This window comes from Ptychodera flava, chromosome 17, assembly GCF_041260155.1.
Source record: "Ptychodera flava strain L36383 chromosome 17, AS_Pfla_20210202, whole genome shotgun sequence".
In the NCBI taxonomy this organism is placed as follows: domain Eukaryota; kingdom Metazoa; phylum Hemichordata; class Enteropneusta; family Ptychoderidae; genus Ptychodera; species Ptychodera flava.
The window spans coordinates 26,446,579-26,466,967 of NC_091944.1; the positions used below are offsets into that span (position 1 = coordinate 26,446,579).

General features: G+C 40.6%; 1 protein-coding gene across 1 annotated transcript in view; it reads right to left on the reverse strand.

Annotated features, from left to right (window-relative positions):
• Positions 1-20,389, reverse strand: part of LOC139115898 (uncharacterized) — a 34,427-nt gene that overhangs the window by 10,634 nt on the left and 3,404 nt on the right. The window lies entirely within an intron of this gene.

Here is a 20,389-nt window from a genome sequence, read left to right on the forward strand (position 1 = left end):
TGGTCATAAGATACAATTTCTTGTATTTACCAAAATCTCACAGAATAGAAGTAATTATACTTCATGTCCAGGGAAAGTGTGAGAATACAACTCCAAAGCCAACACTTCAGGGTACATTTGTGATAAGAAGAACTACATAAATAGCTTCCTAGAGTGGCTAGACAGATCCAAATTGATGACACTATGAAAGGAAGTAACGGTAGTCTCATTGTCCCTGAAAAATTCTATAAATATGTGCCATGACCATAAGCAATGTGTAGATTGATGCTAACTCGATCCACATCACATGATCACTGGGCTGGTTTGAAACGATGTTTGTAATTCTGGCATAAATATAACACTTGAGTCGCATTATGACCAGTCCAGTGTTACTGTCAGCTTATGGAAAACTAGCGTTTCTGTGCACTGACTATATTATCAAGCCATCTGTTCGCTTTGAGGTAAACGTGAGACTTGGCACTCGCGCGCGTGCATGAAACAAAAAAAGTAAAAAATTCGTACTTACCAATTGCAAGTTTGGTATTTACATCCAAAATCGTTTTATTTGGTCCGTGTCTCAGGCCAAGGGAATAACGTTGACAAAATTACAAATGGGGTTGCAACACCTGACAAGCAGCCAGCTACCCAGTTTTTACATCCATGCCCAGACCATGACGAGTCTCGCTGATAGTGTCAGTCATCCGTAACGCCAGGCTGCATTGCTTGCAGCCAGATAAACCATCTGCAAGGATACCAAGATCAACAATTCGCCTACCATCTCTCCTCGTGGCACTGTAGGTTGTTGGCCGCCAAGGATCGTAGACTTCATCATATTCACATATGACTAATTCATATGGGTTCCGGAACCGAGTTGCACGAGCAAACATAGCATGCAATGGTCGTCAGCCGTTGTGGCCGCAGTCGACTCGACAAGAGTATCAGATTTTAAATTTTCATGACTAGAGTTTTGCCATTTATCCTTGAGGGCCTCATAAACTCTTCTGGCTCTGTGTTGCTTTGGTAGTGAATCTACCTGTGACTTTCAGCCGACTGGCACGACCAAACGACATAGTTTCACTGATAGCGCGACGTAGTTTGATGGCTAATGGCGGTATGATACGCAGGGTCCAGTCCATTTACGGTACCTTCTTAAATCGATCACATCGATGCCAATATCATGAAAATTTACAATATTTTATCGTCACATAATTAATTTGATCATTCATAACAAACCATCATCAAGTTAATACGTTACCTTCATTTATGCGTAACACAGCCTAAATTTAAGATGTCGCAAATAATCTCCTTTTGCGATATTTAGCTCACTCTGTTACGACATAAATATTGCGCAACACCTGCGCAGACGTTGATTTTCGTACATAGTCCCCGTCCTTAAGAATGTGCTGGACCTTTTCTGCCATTGACCTTTAGAGCTTTCACAAGTTATGGCAGAATTGGCCGGAGAAAATATGGGATAGTAAGACGCATGTTTCCTTGATATGAGAGCGCAGTGCACACAGGCAATAATAGATAGATAGATAGATAGATAGATAGATAGATAGATAGATAGATAGATAGATAGATAGATAGAGAGAGAGATAGATAGATAGATAGATAGATAGATAGATAGATAGATAGATAGATAGATAGATAGATAGATAGATAGATAACAGATAGATAACAATATTTATAGCGCCTAGTATCCATCAGGGATGCTCACTGGCGCTTAACAGAATTAATCACAATAAGCTCTCTTCAATAGGTAGGTTGGAACACAGGAAACTTCGTCTGGAAGTTGGTTCCATAGAAGAGGAACTTTAATAATTACTTCTCTCAGTGTTTGCAGTAATTTTTGTTCCACGAATCAGGCAGTATATTTCTCGGTCTGCTTCTTACACCATTTTTAAATACCCAGTATTTGCTCTGCAATGGCGGCATACGGATGTGTGGCATGCGCTGTTCTTTTTGACGACTGAATTCAAGTCCGGACCTGAATTTGATTATCAACAGTAATAATGCAAGACCTATTAGTACAGTCGATGTTACTAAGTGTACTTCGGTTCTTCAATGCGTGCAATAGCATGAGGTTGATCTTTGTGACTGTGCCCTCATTGCTGACACATGAAAAAAATCCTGAAAAGATATTGTAAGAAGTAAATTTGTTGGGTCTTTAATTATGAATACGTTGCAATTAGCATTATTTGGTTGGCAACACAGTCAATTTGTCGTATATATATTTACAATCTAATGACAGCGATCGGATCTAAAGTATAGATTTGCCTTCCACTCCTGCAAAGTGGCTTGAGCATTTCAACTGACGATGGGCTGCCGCTAGGTTGAAGATAGAAACAAGATGGAACCCAACCTGGCTTGATTGGTTCCTAGACAAATCCAAACTCAAGATGGAATAATGTGTGCTACCATACTGAGTCTACAACGTATTTGACGCACTTCTGGACTATGAAGTGAATTGCGAATGGAGAGACGATAAGATGGGAAAATAGTGACAGTGAGATAATCATCAACTTGATTAACAAGTTCATACAATAGCACGCAGTATTTGTGCAGTTAAGGTAGAATGCATCTCGGGGACAGACATTCGGACTCTCAAACTTTTACAATTCTCTTCTGATATACCACATGTGGGGGTTCATTTTAAAGCTCTTGGTGAAAGAAAACTTTTCACAGGCTTAGTTTTTCGAAATTCGAAAATTTTTATTTTTCTCCATAGAGTTAATAAAGTAAACGTGGACAACTGGGATTAAGTAAGAATTTTACACCCATTTTATTCATTTATCTACATGAAGCGAAGGAAAAATTAACCATCCATGTAACTAAAGTGTGACCCTGACCTATATACGAACTCACGCACGCGCAGCAGTGCATTGTCCTGAACTAAGCGGGAAATTCCCTGCTGAGCATGTTTATACACGTTCCGAAGGTGTACGGGAAATTCCGTGTGAGTCATCACCATCAAACTAGCCTATATAAAGGAGCTTTTTTTTTTACCTGTGTTGTCAGTCCGGCCGGCCGGTCGCGGAGTCTAGCTGATGTTGAACACGAAGTTAACTAAATTTCATATCCATTTAATCCATAATGTCTTAGGTATCTTTCCAGAGGTGGACTAAATCCTTCTTGTTTTTGAATTTCTAGCGCCTGATGAAATATGTCCTGAATAAGTTCTGACCCCGGAGCCTCCTCGTTCCGAAGGGTTGCGCCTTTTTCTTGTATTTGTGTAAGCAGCTGTTTATATTGAACATAATAATGTTTATATTTCTCTCGTCTCTTTGCTACACCCGTTTTCCCTTGTATTACATCAATAACAACACCTGGTATAGGAGTTAAGGCTAACAGTACCGGAACTGTTGGAATTGCTGCTATTACAGCAGAGCTTACAAGAATTCCCTTAGTAATATTAAGAGCCATATCAATTCGACCCATTAATTTATAACTTCGTCGATATGCAGCACTTGTTCTTTCTATGTAATCAGCCAATTGTTCAACGCTTTCAACAACTGAGATGTGCATTTTTACTGTATATGTAAGGGATGATAAAAAATAATTGTAGTAATATAGAAATACAATATGGCAGAAGGAGGAGAAGAAAATATAGAACTCCAGGATCTCGATGAATTTAAAACTAATTGGAGTGATGATGATGATACTCGTATTGCTGAATCATCCTTATACGAAGAAGAAGAAGTCAGCCCGCATGTGGAACGTTTGATTAACCAGAGAAGACGAATTACAGAGCAAATGGCTGACCATTACTTAGATCAAAAAAATATTACTGATCTGGATAAACGACAACTAATGCATGCGGATGCTAAGTTTAGGGATGGAGAGTTGTATTTTAAAGAAGCAAGGTTGACAACAGATAAAGGAAAGGGTATTTAGCGCCCTCCTCAATAAAGGTAAGGGAGCTGCAGAATTTAGAAGAGAAATATTAGGTCTGAAACTAGGTGAGACACTTCCATTGACTGATGAAGAAGTGCATCATTTATTAATAAGGCCGGCCGATAAACTCAAACCCTACGACATTGGACGACTCAGAGATAGAATAACAGATTTACGAGTACATTTTAGCGATAATGCCGATGAAATACATACTATCGAAAATAAAATCGAAAAATGGAATAATGAAAACCCTGAATATAGAGCTATTAATGATGAATTAAGGATTGCGAATATGCGTCTTGGCGAGCTTAACAATGAAAAAAAGAAAATAATGCTAGAGAAAAAAGAAGTTGAAAAACAGTTAAAGGATCCTGAAACGAGCACCCAAGGAAAAGAAAAAGCCAAGAAACTACTAGCTGAACTCATAACAAGAGAAGCTAAAGTTGACAATCAATTGAATACGAACATGGTAAGATCAGTGAGGCACGTGAAAGTCTGGCTACGACTAGGTCTCTTCGTGATGTAATTTATGATCCAGAATTATCACTGAGACTGAAGCTGACTGAGTTATTTAAACGAAATGGTATACAATCGCTGCAATACTGACTGCCCTTGGAATGACAATATCAACAATTGCCCTGGCTGTAACTAGAGGAGGGGAGCAGGGGGAGCAGGGGGAGGAGGAGCAGGAACTGGCGGGTCTGGTTCAGGTCCACCCAAGTATATACAAAAGCGAAAGAAATTGTAAAGCAATTTGGTGAATGGTTAAAAACCTTGGCCGCAAAAAGTGCTGCTGCAATACCAGGTTTAATCGGTTCCCTCGTCAGTTTTCTATTAAAAACAGCAGGATCGGTGGTTGGATTTGTTGGAGAACAGCTATGGATATTTTTAACTGGATTAACATTAGTCATTATAAATAAAATTATGTATTAATATGGCATCGACATGTTTGGTGAAAAGAATATTGCAAAGTTTCTTTCTAAAAATAAAGACCTGTTTGGTTTCTCTGTCGAATTGGAATGGTGTAAACTTCGGCGGGTAAATCGACATATCCTTCGAGCAAATCCAGGTGTCCGGCTCAAAGATGATAATCTATATCATAACATTTAGCTTTCGTGAAGGAATGTCAGAAGACTAACTTCTTTAGCGACTAGAATTCATAGCTGTATTCCAGGATACTGAGGATGACCAAGAGGCTCATCATCTCCAAGAATATTGGGTCCTTCGATTGATTCGCGACACAGGCAATCGATTTATCTTTCAGGCAGACGGAAATATTTACGTAAAGATGTGATTTTCTTCTAAGTCATTATATACACGAAGTGAAATGTAAGATGTGATTTATTTTCTTTTTTTTTCTTCTACTATATACATTACACGAAAAATGGGGTACGATAGAACATTATCACCGACTTTCACCAACCGAATACCGAATGGAACGAAGTCAGAAAGAACTCATCACGTGATTGCTCATAATCCAAGTGAGGCAGATCCAGGCCAGACACTTATCATACGATGTCCGAAGTTAGAAAGCGGAGTACTCTTAGTTCCAGATACTTTCGACCTGGTTTTTGATCTCGAAGTAATGGGAGGTGGAACTACCCGTGTAGTACAAAATGTTGCAAAAAATTTGGTGGAGCGTATGAAACTCACATTTGAGGGCCAGACACTTTTCGATTTGAATAAATATAACCTTATTGAATGTTATCGCGATCTCTTCAAACATAAAAAGGAGAGAACGAACATGACACTGTATGGAATTCAGAACGAAAATCTAAGAAAATAAGAAGCGGTTCGACCGATGCAGATGCCGCCGTCGTGGGCGATAAGTTACTTTTCGACACATATAAAACAAAATATGCTATTCGTCTCACTCACCCCCTCATAACAGGCCATGGAGTTGCATATCCATCAGCGTTAGGGAGTCATATCGAATGGGAAAATTACGTTGGCACCCGCCCCCCAATTACTTGTCAGTAATCAGTTTATTACAACCAATTATAAATTAAAAAACATTCAAATGGAATACGAGACAATTTCTGACCTCAAACTCGCGGGTCAACTGCTGGTTATTACAACAGTGGAAAAAGTTACCTTTACGAGCATATACATTATTTTAGAACAATCCCATTCAAAGAATCGGACACGGTATCAATGAAAATATAAATGTACCACGACGTAGCATTAGAGGTATCGCTATACTCTTCACTAAAAATCAGAATCAGGCAGAACTGAACAGTGAACTTTTCATTAACCCCTCCATTGAATCTGTGTCTGTAATGATTGAAGGCATTGCAAATAAAGTGTACGCTCAGAAGATGATACCAAGACAATTTTGGCGAGAGGTGCGACGGTATTTTGCTGAAGATAAAGATTGGTGTGAAATTGATATAGATGAGGCCGATTATTTGAAGAATAAATTCTGTCTGTTTATCGATCTGCGTAGTTTTAAGATATTGAGTTTCATGGAAATGGTTTAAAAGTAATGAACACAAAGGACGGAATTCAACTTGAGATCCTGAAGAAAGATACCGCGTGGGTTGGCGATGACGCTCACAATGATAATAATTTGCCCACATTTATGTTATCAGTGATGCCCAGGTCACTGTTGAAAATAGTAGATTAATGTCTTTACAATTTTAAACCGTAACCATGACCCGTCGTCCGTCCTATCGGCCATGTTTCTGCAACCATTCGCCTGTGTCTGGATTGTATAACTGCACACGCTTGATATCATTTGGCGCCATCATAATTTTACTACGCTTTTCACTACGGATTTCTCCAGCCTTTTTCCGTACAAACTGTACAAATTGTGCCGGCTCCGGCTCTTCCCAGTTTCAAATAGATCTTTATAATCTTCAAAGTTCAAATGTTTTCTAACACAAACATCTTTCACCCCTTATTTTTTTTCGTCTCGGAAACGGGAGTTCGAAAAGCATACACTTTCGAGCGTATGCCGACAAAATCAAGAATAGGTTCACCATTCAACTCATCTTTAAATTTACCTATCACTTTTTTATTAATCTTCGGAAAGTTTGGGTCACTCATCCCACTAGTATCATATATAGACTTCTCACCATTCTTTTCCACATCTTCCCGAACTATATCATTGAAAGTTACGTCCGGATCCGGGGAGGGTATTGGTACACTGTAAACAAAACTGTCAGTATCCATGTAGGCTAATCGTATTCCAGGGAACTGGTCCGAAAGTAATTGTAATGCGTCTCATACATAAGCAGCTTAGAAAGTTCCAGTACTGCGGCGCCGATGAAAACTGGTTTTACATATCTATGCTCATCCGTTTCAGTTCCAGTAGGGCACTGTCGCAGGAATCGCCATCCTCTTCGGAAGTTATGAAAGTTATATGTTTCATCTTTGGATTATACTTCTGAATCTTTTTACGTCCACTATCCGTGCCGTTCCAGTCCGAAACAAATTTAAAGTCTCTGTACTTTCGAACATCTTCTATTGTCTTACCGAACATTGCATTATTCATCAGCTTATAGAAATTCTTTTCAAAATCTGTCCTCCCCTTTGCCCTCATTTTAGTGTTAAAGTCAATATATTTCGCGAGACATGGAGCTTCATCGAAAGCAAGCACCCGATAAATCTTTTTCAATCTCATTCCCATCCGAAGATAGAATTCCAGCAACTTGTAGTGTAAGACATAGGACTCTCTATCCATCACACTTGTAATCAGTCGACCGCCCTGCCTCGGAAATTCATAGTGATGCGGCGCTAATGGCAAATCGCTGTGTTCTTCATGTAATTCGGCTGGATATTCTAAGTCTACTTCTAGAAAACTTGGTGGAAAGGTGGCGCCAGGTCCCCACCCTCCGGCTCCGCCCCCCGCTCCACCGCCTCGGGCCCCGCCGGAGGCCCATTCCTCCCACTCTTCCATCGTCATCCAATGAAGTCCGCCCGTTGGCATTGGTTGACTCATTGCCCAGCCGTAGAGATTGTTTGCATCGAGATATTTTATTTCGGTCACTGGTTTCTCTGGATCATAATTCCCGTAAGCAGGATGATTTGTCTGTAAATAATGAATATTACACTGGCTGATACCGCCTCGAATCCCCCTCTGTACGAAATTCATCTGCTCAGCATCTTGAATGAGCCCAAATTTATTACCTGTGTAAAGTAACATAGCATCCCATGTCAAGCCAGGCGCTGACATATAATGGGCTGGATCTAACTTATATGCTTCTAAACATGTGTCACGGAAATTTTCAAATATATTTGCAAGAAGTAGAACGTCAGTCTCACAATAGAATTCCATATAATCACGAATCGTCTTACATCCAACTTCGTCCCATACTCTTAATGCATGTTCGTAATCAGACTCAGAAATCCCCTCTTCCGTCAATTCGCTATAAAATTCCTCCCTCTCCGGGAGCTCACCCTCTCCCAGTCTGTCAACCGAGTCTAAATATTCGTAGGGGAAGAAACCTTTCGCCCTTTGAATGTCCGGGTATGAAAGTGGGGCCGCCGTCCACCCGTGGGTCTCCGGCACAGTTTTTGCCAACTTCGCCAATGACCCCATCATCAACTGAGCACTGTCCATAAACTTTATAGAAAATAAACGTTTCTTTATCTCCCTCTTCCCTCCAGCAACAACAATTGAGCCACTAAAAATAAATGTTTTCGAGAGACCCATAATTCCACCATTGCTCGTCTTAGCTATTAAATTTGGCTCTTGTCCGGGACCATCATCTATTTCATGTAACTTTTTCAAAATAAAAGAACCATCGTATCCCTTGAGGTTGTGAAAGTAGATAGGAATGGTTCTCGACGGCCGGCATCCTTCGCAATAAAAAGTCGCCTCCTCCTTCACTACTCGGTATCCTGCCGGCTCTCCACATGCAATACAGACTGGATCACATCCGTCGCGCCGGTAATTAGAAGGATCCCTCATCGGTATTATTTTCCAATAATACGATTTCGAATAATACTCGGCCCGTTCTTTCATATCCTTCAGAAAGTCTGTAACACAGGAGAGACCTGTGAATGTTCTTTTACCATAAACAGTGGGTCGGCCCGGGCCTCGTTCCGAAGGTCCCCACCCCGTTCCACCATAACATACGAAAGACAAATTGGAATGTGCCGGCCGGTCCCCTTCTCAATAATTGCCTCAGTATCTGCATAGACGACGTAGGGGGCGGGGACCTTCTTCCGATGTCCTTCGAATTGACACACTTCCTTAGGAAAAACTGGCTGGGCGTCGTCTGTTCCACAGTACACCTGATGTATTTCTAATTCTTCTGTTGACTTAAAACCTCTTTACAAACCAGGCAAATACACTTCCTTCTGCGCTCATTCTTTCGATTAGTACGAGAATTACGAAGGCGATTTAACGCAGTAATTGGTATGAAGTGAGAACGGCCGCCGTCTTCGCCAACTATCAGTAAGATATTTGCTATTTGATTCCTATCACCTTCGGAACGGGCTCCGCCTTCCGTTCCGTCAGGGGCTCCGCTACAGCTACTATATAACACATTTATGCCGGACGGATCGGGATCATTTTCGTAGATCTGAAATACTTGAAGTTTGATGCCTGGATTTTGCTGCTCGAAGCGCCTGAATACAGTCATATCGGCGGGCGTGGGCGTGGGTATTCCCTCCCAACAGTAGTCAGCCATAAATGGGGCGTACGTATTCCATTTTCTCCTTACCTGACCACATTTCTTTTCACGAAACTCGGGGTCGGTCAACTTTAAACTTGCTACGATGGCGTATTGAAAACAGTTCTCGCTGCCCGAAGGTAGCACCAGATCGCTCACACAATGCTTATTTTTTAACCATCCGGGAAGTTGGACTGCGCCAGCCCAGCCCGAGTAAAACTTCTACTAGAATTACTTTAAAATTAAGTATCTCCTCGAGAACGAGACCAGAACCCTCAACATTTTCAATTGTATCAAGCATACGATCGTAGCGATCTATTAATTGTTGCCCCACATTCGCCCCTCTTACATCTTTTGTGTATGTATCTTTTAATTTAACAGGCAATGTACGATTTTGTGTATTACCAGTTTTCGGATCCGATAATTTGACTTCCATTTCAGTATAAACAGAGTACATCTTTCGTTCCGTTTCTTTGACCATACCTTCAATATCCACCAGCTCCCGATATCCTTGACTCGCTTGACTTCAGGAAATTCTTTTCGTAAAACTGCTCCCTTGAATGCTGTATGTAATCGACGGGCCATCTTTATGATATATACTATCCTAAAAATTTTTTAAAATGAAAATAATTATTCTATGATAGGTCATCAAAATCCACTATAATATTTTTGTCAGCATTTATTTGTTTATATATCTCACCTAATCTTTCTAAGTCGACTAGTTCTTCCACATCTTGAATTTCTGGTTTATTAGGCGCAGCACAAAATATTAATCTCTCAACAGTGAAAGAAAGGCCACGCTTACTTAAGCGCGGTTTAAATGCTAAGAATTCTATCTTACTACCTTTTCGGATATTACGAGGTACAATAGCAGGATTTTCTCGGACTGGTAGTAACGGACTCACTGTTTTAAAACCGCAGTCAATTTCTTGAACCATATCAATACATGTAGCGAAATCGTGAGCCCCTCTCCCTCTTTTAAACTGAAATTTAAAATACCTCATGCCCGGCTGTGCCTCGCTCCCTCGCTTCTGATACACTTTAGATGGATTGTAAAATCCGCAGGAATTATTCTTGGAGTGAGCGGCCAGGCTTGCAGCATAACTTTTAGCAGTAGATGCATCGAAACTTTCACCTAGGGTACGGAATATTATTAAATCAGTAAACTTTTGAAGACTCAGTTGCCAACTGACACACACCCCATCACATGTAGCTGGATCTCCTCCCGAACCATATTTAGGTCCGATGTTGAAAACTACTTCTAGCTCACTGTCTACGTATATGAAAGGATCTACATATTCACCAAATACTAATTTGCCTCCATCATCAATTTTGATGTTTTCTCCGGTTTCAAGTATTTTTATTGCAGTTGAAATAGAAAGGATTGTCATTGTATTATCGTATATATCTTAATAAAAAATAATTTTAAAAAAAATTCTATGATATAGTATCCTAAAATGTCATACATATTCATAAATGGACCAACTGGAAGTGGTAAGAGTTACGATGCAATAAATTTGGATCCGTATCACGTACCAGAATTTGACACTAGTTTTTCCAGCAACATTGCCGACTTTTATAATGGGCGCTCCCCCGTTTCGATTGCCGATTTTCAGAACCAGTTTATAGAACATACGCTTAGTTTACAATGTCAGGCTGGGAGGAGGAGGGAGGTTTCCTCCCCCCTCCCTTCAGAACAATACATTATTTGTGACTCTTCCATAATTCAACATCTGACTTTTTCTAGAATCCGGGGCGTTTCCACGGAGTGGGAAGAAAAAAAGATTGTTTCTAGAGCATTTGACCATTTACCCAGTTTCATTATCATATTCAAAGATATGCCCTGGGATTATTGCAGGCGGAATGTGTTGGCTCGAGCCAGGTCGTACGAAATAACCGGTACCGCCTTAGAAGAACTAGAAGAGATTCACAATAAGTTCAAACAGACTTTCTTAGAAATTTGCCACGACTACAGACTTCCATGTTTGGTAATTAGGAACGCTCTTACCCCCTCGTTCTCAAGAATATACTTAATCCAACAATTGATACCGAGACAGTCGGACCAGTAGAATATCCACGAGCTTTTGACTTTGGAATTGCATGGAGCGGCGGCAGCCAGGGATTTTAATAGACGGTTTCAAGGAGGAGGAACTTGAAAAAGCGTACTTCCCACCTGGTCAAGAACAACTAGAACAACCTCGAGTCTCACTAAAGAACCTACACAAACTTCTTAACGCTTGTGAATCTGTGTGTGCTTATAATGCTTCGTTTGACCTACGAGCACTTGACATTATGAAACCCTACGGTTCTGTAACACCGGACTTTGAAGTTACTTGTCTATGGCTCATGTCAGTTGTGTACATTATACTTCAACCAGAACTTATAGATAAAGCTGAAAAAGGGGGACTCGAAAGAACGGACTGTGGTAACATGAGAAGTCGTTTTGAAGATCTTGCAAACTTAATATGTTCAGGAACTGAGGGGCCCCCACCTCATCCACATACTGCCGAAAAAGATGCAGTAAGTGAACATTACTTACGACAGTACATGATAAATACTTGGCCAGGTGGGGGGTGGAAGTGGGGTGGTAAACTGACACTTTCGGCTTTCAAGAAATTAAGACTTTTTCCATGGTACTTATTGAATAACTTTCGTAAATACTTACGTTAGTACTTACGTACTTGACAAGTAACATGGACAGGAACTTACGAAGTACTTACGTAGTACCAGCACAGGAACTTACGAAGTACTTACGTAGTACTAATAACATTTTCCTCCGGCTCCCAACTATTGAAACTTTCTGGATAACCGCGCCATTTTATCAGATAATATTTCTTTCCTCTAATTTTTTTCGTCTTCAAAATTCGTTCTACTCTGTACAGCTCGTCGGCTCCCCGGGCGCTCTGAAGTTCATCAGAATAGAAAGTGCCAAGTATTTCCTCTCCATTCAGATCTTTTATTTTGTAAACTGGTGGCGTTCCTAGTCCAGCTGCGTACACAACTTTTGAAACTACGAAAATCTCCTCTGTCCAATTTGGTAAATATCCTTTCTTAAAAGTGGTCTTGTATTTTGTAATTCGAACCCGTTCTCCCGGCTTGAATTCAGGGTCAACTCCCCCGGCTGCCAACTCAGGACCGAATAGTGTATAAAATGCCTGCCAATCGTTCTCCTCTGTTACGTCCCTGGGTTTCATTTTGATACTTCCATGAACGGTGTTATTGTAATTCTCGAGAAGGTGGGGTAGAATGGGGAGCCAGGAACGTGTCTGTTTATATGTAAAGTATTTCCACATCATCGTCTTGAGGGTCCGATTAAAACGTTCAACGACGCTAGCTTTTTTGTCACTGTAGGTGTGAAACCAATGAATGCCTGACTCCTGGAGCCACCCCTGCATTTTCTGATTAGTAAATTCCCGTCCCTCATCTGTCTGAAGTTTGTCGGGTTTCCTCCCAGATTTCTTAATCACATCTTGTAGTGCCTTCAGAGTGTCATCGGCCGTTTTTGACTGTATTGGCCTAGCCCAGGCATATTTACTGAGTACATCGATTACTGTTAGCATGTATCGAATGTTATGATTCTCTTTTGCGAACGGGGGAGGGAATTCCACGAGATCCGCTTGCCATTGAGAGTCTATCGATGTTACAAAAACGCGACGGCCGCCCGTAGCATGAGAACGAGGTACCGGTTTATGTAGATTATAAGTTAGCTGAGTTTTTAACCAGTCCTTCACCTCTTTCTTAGTGACGTGGAGTCCGCTGGCCCGTGCTGCGTCATACAATTTTTGTACACCTCCAAAACCAGTTTTCGGGTTGTAATATAATTCTCTAAGAGTGCCTTCAGCGGAGCCTTCGGCTTCAGCTTCCATAATTGTTATATTATACGAAAAATTTTATGTCGTACGGATTCCGTAAACGAAATACTAGTTTACTGATTGGTCTGGATTTCAATTGCTTGATTAGGCCCACGGCTTCCTGTTCTGACACCTCCATTCCATATTCTTTTATAATAGTTTTGTTGTCTATCTTGTTCGGTGTGTAAAATAGTACTAACATCTGTATGTTTTCCCTGAATGGTTTACTAATACTAGTATATTGCTGAGTCAGAACCCAGACAGATAGTCCGTCGTGTCTTGCGCTGAAACCAAGTTTGACTAAAACGTTACTGCGCTTCTTCATATCTTTGGACGAGGCGCAGTCGTCGAGGATTATTAAAGTGTTCGTGCCGGCCCATTCTTTATGCACGTAGGTTAATGTATCATCCACTGCATCGAGTCCGACTGGAAATATAAACACATTATCATCGGTGAAAATGAATCTTCTATTATACGCTTTATTATTCATGAATGTTGGGCAAATGAATATCACATATTCGAATTTCCTTAAGTACGGACCGGTGAGGAGGTCCAACATAAATTCTGTTTTGCCAGAATATGTCGGTCCAGTTATAATCATGTTGAATGGTGGGGTTACGTATATTGACATTTCCTCTGGATCTATATACTGTAAATTAATGAATCTCTTCTAGTTCTTTTAAGTTACTGGTTCGAGTTAGATGAAACCCAGTCACATCGACAGCATCTGAATGAACTATATAGTTAGTGACTTTATTCCAGTACCTACAATAGTAATGAATATTGCTAAAGATAACAAACCAATTTTACCATATTCGTGAATAGGGTCTACGCTGGTCGTAGATGCTGCCCGTTCCGGGGAGGGGAGGGGAGGGGACCGAATCCGAGTCGTGTCATTGTGAGGTGACTCTCCGGGCTCGTCCTGCCACTTCACGGGATCCTCCCCCTCCATCTCGTGTACAGCACTTTCTCGAACTTCAGTGTTTATATCACCGTTCACTCCGAAGGACATAGATTCTGTAGCGTATTGTAATTCATTATTATAACCCGAGATTGCCGGGCCCGAAAGAATGACCATCTCAGACGGTAAGAGAAGTAAATTGGGTGAAACTGCCATATCAAGTTTTACACCAGTATTCATTATTGTGTCTTGATATCGCCGATAACTGATTACTTTGTCGGTATTACGAATTTCATCTTCGAGGAGAACACCGAATTCTTTTCGGACTTGCTGTGCACTACCAGTATCACCCACTATGGTACTACGAATATTCGCTTGTGCGCCAAGTATGCAATATACGTAGGCTTCAAGGCTTTCATTGAGGCGGGCGAGACCGGCCTTTGTTAGTCCCGAGTCTCCCTTCAGAGGAATGAAACTATTGTATTGTCCCTCCGATCCATCATTTCGGAAGAAATAATAGTGTGGTCTGTCTTTGTCGGGCAGTACATGTTTTTTCTTTCCAAAAATGGTATGTGTATAGAAAACGCCTCCGTCGGCGGAGAGGAAAAAGTCATGACCGTTGTATATCGCTTTTGGCTGTCGAACAGGCCCACGATTAGTGTAATATTCATATCCATAACCAAGACCTTTATTTTGACCTTTTCGATAACGAAAGTCGGACTTCGTTGGGCTTATATTTCCAAATTCTGTACAGAGAAGTTCATATTGGATGAGATTGTACGGATTGTCGCCCGCTTTGAAGGTGGGGGTATCGTCTGGAAGTGCAACGCCCATTTCATGAAGAATACGACGTATTGTAAAGTATACATGGAAACGGCAGAATGATCGTATTTGGGGCGGAAATTTCTTATCAAAGAGATGGGCGAATGATATACCACAACCAGTAGTGCTACACCATACAGCGAAATTTAATTGCTGGTCCCAGTATTTCATCTTTGGGCTGCCCAGCCAGACATTACTTTCTTTAGCTGTTCTATGAGTGATTACGTTATCTTTGAACACATCCCGAGGATGAAAAGTAAATTTATCTGTCGGCGTTACATATATTTCTAAGTCCATGAGAATAGGTTTTATTCCCCCGTCCGGTTTGGAAGGAATATCAGCATGCTGTACTGTTGGTATGCTCGTCTTATTCAATTGAAAAGCAACTGGGAATAAGTCTGTACTCATTATTCGTGTTTCTATATACATATAGATTTAAATGGAGGAGAATTTTCCCGGAATCCCTGTCGGAATCCCTGTCGGTACGGTTCTGTTAGGGTACTAACATTCCAGACTATGTTAATACTTATTTCGGATTCAGGTTTAAACGAATTTTTTATTTTTTACTAAGAATAGATAACATACTGCAAACAATGGAGAATTTAATAAAGTCATCGGCAGCGGCAAATATGGCAGCGCCCTACCGGAACGGTTCCGAAGGGGCTTCGGCACCTTCGGCGCCTTCGGACAATAATCGATCCATAATAGAGTCTAAACGTGAAAAAATACTCTGTGTCATCGCAAGTGGTCAAAGTAAGTTATTTTTGGTAAGGAGTTTACAGTTAGAGAAGTGGAAACGTGGAAAGATGAATTCATAACACGAGCCTTTAAAGTCTATGAAGCGAAATACAGTTCTCTTATAAGTGATACCATCACTCAAAGTTTCATAGATCTAGGAGCCCGCGCAATTAGTCAGGTAGTTCCAATCGATGATCGAGATAACTATGCCACTGATCTTAAAAAGGATTTTATTCTAAACAGTGAAATAAAACGATTATCAGGACGGATAGGGTACACGTGGGGGCCCCTGATTGCTCTAATTTCCACCGGTTTAATTACGGGTAAACATTTAAATTTTAAAAAAATCGGGTTTAATATAGTACCTGAAATAAATGGATTCAACTTCGCCGACTCAGCAAACGACTCCGTCAGAGGATCCGTCAGGGACGATCCTAACACCAACACCGACACCTCCGACACAGCGCAACATAGAGAAAGTGACGTTACCGCCGAAGCATCCAGGGAGAGTTGCTGCGGGCAAGAAATTAGCGGAATGGAACAGGCAAAACAGGGAGAAGAAACTAAAAGCAATGGAGGGGGGGAGAGGGGGGGAGGGGAATGATGCGGTAGCAGACCTACCGCCTACAATGAAAGAACAGTGTGATAATAATCACGCTGGTATAATAAATGTTATCTTGTTTTAGGAATTGTGGGAGTTTCATTGACTGCATTAGGGCTATATTGGGGGCGTGCTCGGCATACCCCCTGTCCCGTCCGGAAAGATCCTCCACAGAAAGCGAAAAAAAACAGAGCACGTAGCAGCTCCTCCGGAACAGTTCCGACAGGGGTTCCGAGGGGAGGGGAGGGGGAGGGGGTGTGTCCCAGCTCCTCTACATTGTATGAGATGGATTAACTCCCATATTTTTTATTTTTATTTTTTATTTTATATACTAGTCAGCAATCATGGATATTAAAACAGTTGTAAACACAATGTACGATGGTATTGTAATCGCAGGACTTGCGATGGGATATCTTATGATCTCCAGCAAATTTCTGAAAATAGAGGTTGGCGATCCAAGTCGACCAAATTTGACTCGATTGGCAAAATTAGGCGGTGCGACTGCTGCTGCGGTTGCGACCAAAGATCTCCTTGAACAGAAAAATATTATTCCTGCAGAACCTTATACTTCGTAATGGGCACCTTCGGAATAATAATAATAATATTCATCGAACATTTATACTTAGTAATATATACATACAACGTACAACGATGATCATTTGGATTGAAAGCAAAACAGGTGAACCTGTTACTGTTAATTTTTACCCTTGTATTGACACGACACAGTTTACGAAGATAAGACTGCTAGAGTGCGGACTATATAATTCATGGCATAACATAACATCGACAAATAATGTAATAAAATATCAAGAAGGTGACCAACCGAAGAAGACTAAATCAATACGTCCAGGTAACTACAATATCGATACGTTAAACAAAGCAATCGGGTTGAAGCAAAAAATTAATTTTGAAAAAACATCTGCCGACAAACCATGTTTATCTAACTTTGGCTAAAGATATTAAAGTCTATTTCAATGCCACAGGTAGCTTCGCCAACGTCGTCGGCTTTTCAGATAAACCTGAGGACAACCCAGTTATAAAAAGTACTATGAGTCCGAAGAAAGTGGATTTCTTAACAGTCACTAAATATATAGTTCATTCAGATGTAGTCGATGTTACTGGAAATTATGTTTCATTTGGTTCGGGTGCCTCCGGAGGATACATACAGGGGAAAGTATCGAACTGTTTACAAATACTTCCCATCCGGGATACGAGAGAAATAAGTGAAAAGGTTACTTACGATTTTAAAAACGGAGCAATTTCTATGCCATTGAGAAAAGGGGGAGATTACATGAATTCAATGCGTATCTGGATAACAGATCAGGATGGGAACATGATCGATTTCAATAACTGGCCAATTAGCTTTTGTATTGAATTATTGTAGTCCCGAAGCGGGGCCCTACCGGTGTAACCCTATCGGAAGATAAACCATCCCACGACCAATCCTCCAGCAATATATATCATTTCATATTTCTTTTGCTCAGGACTGGGTTGATAATAATCTGAGAATTGCGCTAACGCTTGCGCTGGACTTGACGTAGAGTTGCTTTGCACCGCTTCTGCTTCTTCCAGGATTTCTGCATCTGTATCTCTTAATTCTGCCGCAGCATGTGCATCCTTTGCCTGATTTTCTCTTTCCCAGTCAGCCTGGAGTAATCTTTTTTCTGACCAGACGTTGCGATCATGTTCAAATTTTTCTAATGCTTTATCATGTCGAATTTTCTCTTCAATAAGAGCCTCACCATTCCCAGAAAGCTTTTGACCGATAATATTTCCTCCTGTGAATGCCGTTGCATTTAATACAGCACCGAGAACTGTCATTCCTATAGCTGAAGCCATGATTGTTAGTTGTATATTACAAGGTATTATTTAATTTTCACTGTATATAGGTCCCTACGGAGTATGTCTGATCCAAGTGGCTTCGGTCTAGGTACAATTCGTATGCAAAATCTTGAGCTTGAAGATCTGAGTGATGTTAAAGTTAACAATAATACTAAGATGGCTGCTAATCATAATAAGGATTACGTCCTTCGTTATAAAGACCGCGAAAAATATTTCGTTTTAGCCAATGCCGCGGCGCCACCCCACGAACATGCTGTAGAATTTTCCGAACTTAAAGACATTGATGAAACTGTAATTGACGCCACAAAGGCTTCGAATGATCCTACTCCTTTTGCTCTGACATGGGATGGGGATAGTCAGAAATTCATGCCTTATAATGTGCCGCGTAACATCTTAGATATATTGGATAGTGAAATTGCAGGAGGTGTTGCTGAACCACCAGGAACTCCGAATGTGATTTATTTGATAGCAATGTAAACAAATATAAATTGTTAGATTTTCGTAGTTGGCTTACTCCTACAAATCCATACATTGCACTTCTTGGTATACCAATTCATCTTAAAATTAGTCCTCTTAATACAATAATGAGGCAGATAATACACTAAGAAGGTGGATAAACGAGGGGGAGAATTATTGCTCGTATACAGCTAGCGGAGTTCCAGTTAGATTATTTTGGGACACAACTTTAAAGAAACTGGGTCTTAAAAGTGTCGGTGATGAGGCAGCTGAATTAACTTTACAGACTGTAAATCAACAGATGACTGATAATATGAAAATACTTCAACATGGTACAGTTCTCATTAGATGTGTAAAGTTAGCTACTGGAGATGAATTTGACGATTTGGTTGGATATTATGCTATGAAAACAGATAACAGAACAACTTGTGATATTATCATAAGTATTGATAAAGATCGGGGAGGGGAAATGAGTATTGAATGTTTTGTTGGTGGGAATAGAATAGAGAACGACTTAGGAACTACATTTGTACGTAGAGATAAAAGAGTGAACACTTTAGATATCAGTACCATTCATCTGAAACGTCTCATATTATTTGAAGTAATGGTCTTCCGTCACATTTTAAGTTCAGAGGAAATTACTAAAATTTTATCTATCAGGTGAACAAGTTCGCACCGATAGGAACTTCGTGTTCAACATCAGCTAGACTCCGCGACCGGCCGGCCGGACTGACAACGGGGTCCTTTATATAGGCTAGTTTGATGGTGATGACTCACACGGAATTTCCCGTACATGTATAAACATGTTGTGTGTGACTCAGCAGGGAATTTCCCGCTTAGTTCAGGACAATGCACTGCTGCGCGTGCGTGAGTTCGTATATAGGTCAGGGTCACACTTTAGTTACATGGATGGTTAATTTTTCCTTCGCTTCATGTAGATAAATGAATAAAATGGGTGTAAAATTCTTACTTAATCCCCGTTGTCCCCGTTTATTTTACTACTCATAGAGTTAACACAGGGATGGCGACCATTTTGAATTTCTAATATCGGTAAATCTTGGGTAATTTGTTTCTCTAGTACCAAAATTTGCATGGTGACCCCTTATTTTTATTCTTGATTTTGAAAGAGAATGATTAAAAGATTCCTTGAGGAAAGTTAGAGCAAAAGTTTAAGTCTTTCACTTTCGAGGTGCATACTACCTTAATATCAAAGTGAATGACATTTTCGTCCAGCAGCATCACTTGCCATCAGATTTCTAGAGCTTAGAGAGTCCCAGTGAGCAAATAGACGCCTTAATCACTTTCAATCATCTAAGCCGATAGATTCGTCCATTTTCAACAATCAAACAACATATGCAATTATTCCGTGCTGGTTAGTCTCTGTTATTCACAATTATTTACCTCATTCATATAAAAGTGAAATTTTCTGCTTTGTGAGCACGTATATAATGGTAAAAAGTATCGGATAGCCATGAGGATGACAATATAAGTTTGTTTCCCATGTGCCAGGGAGTCGCCTTAAAACATTCTCTTTCACGAGGCCGTAAGCAGAGGGAAGAACATTGTTCCGGAGCAACTTTGTGGCCCAAAATCAAAATGGACATTCTTTTTTCATGGATTGTGTGCCTATACGTAGGTCGAGCACGATTCGCCCTCACGATGCAACGTCGCAAAAGACGTA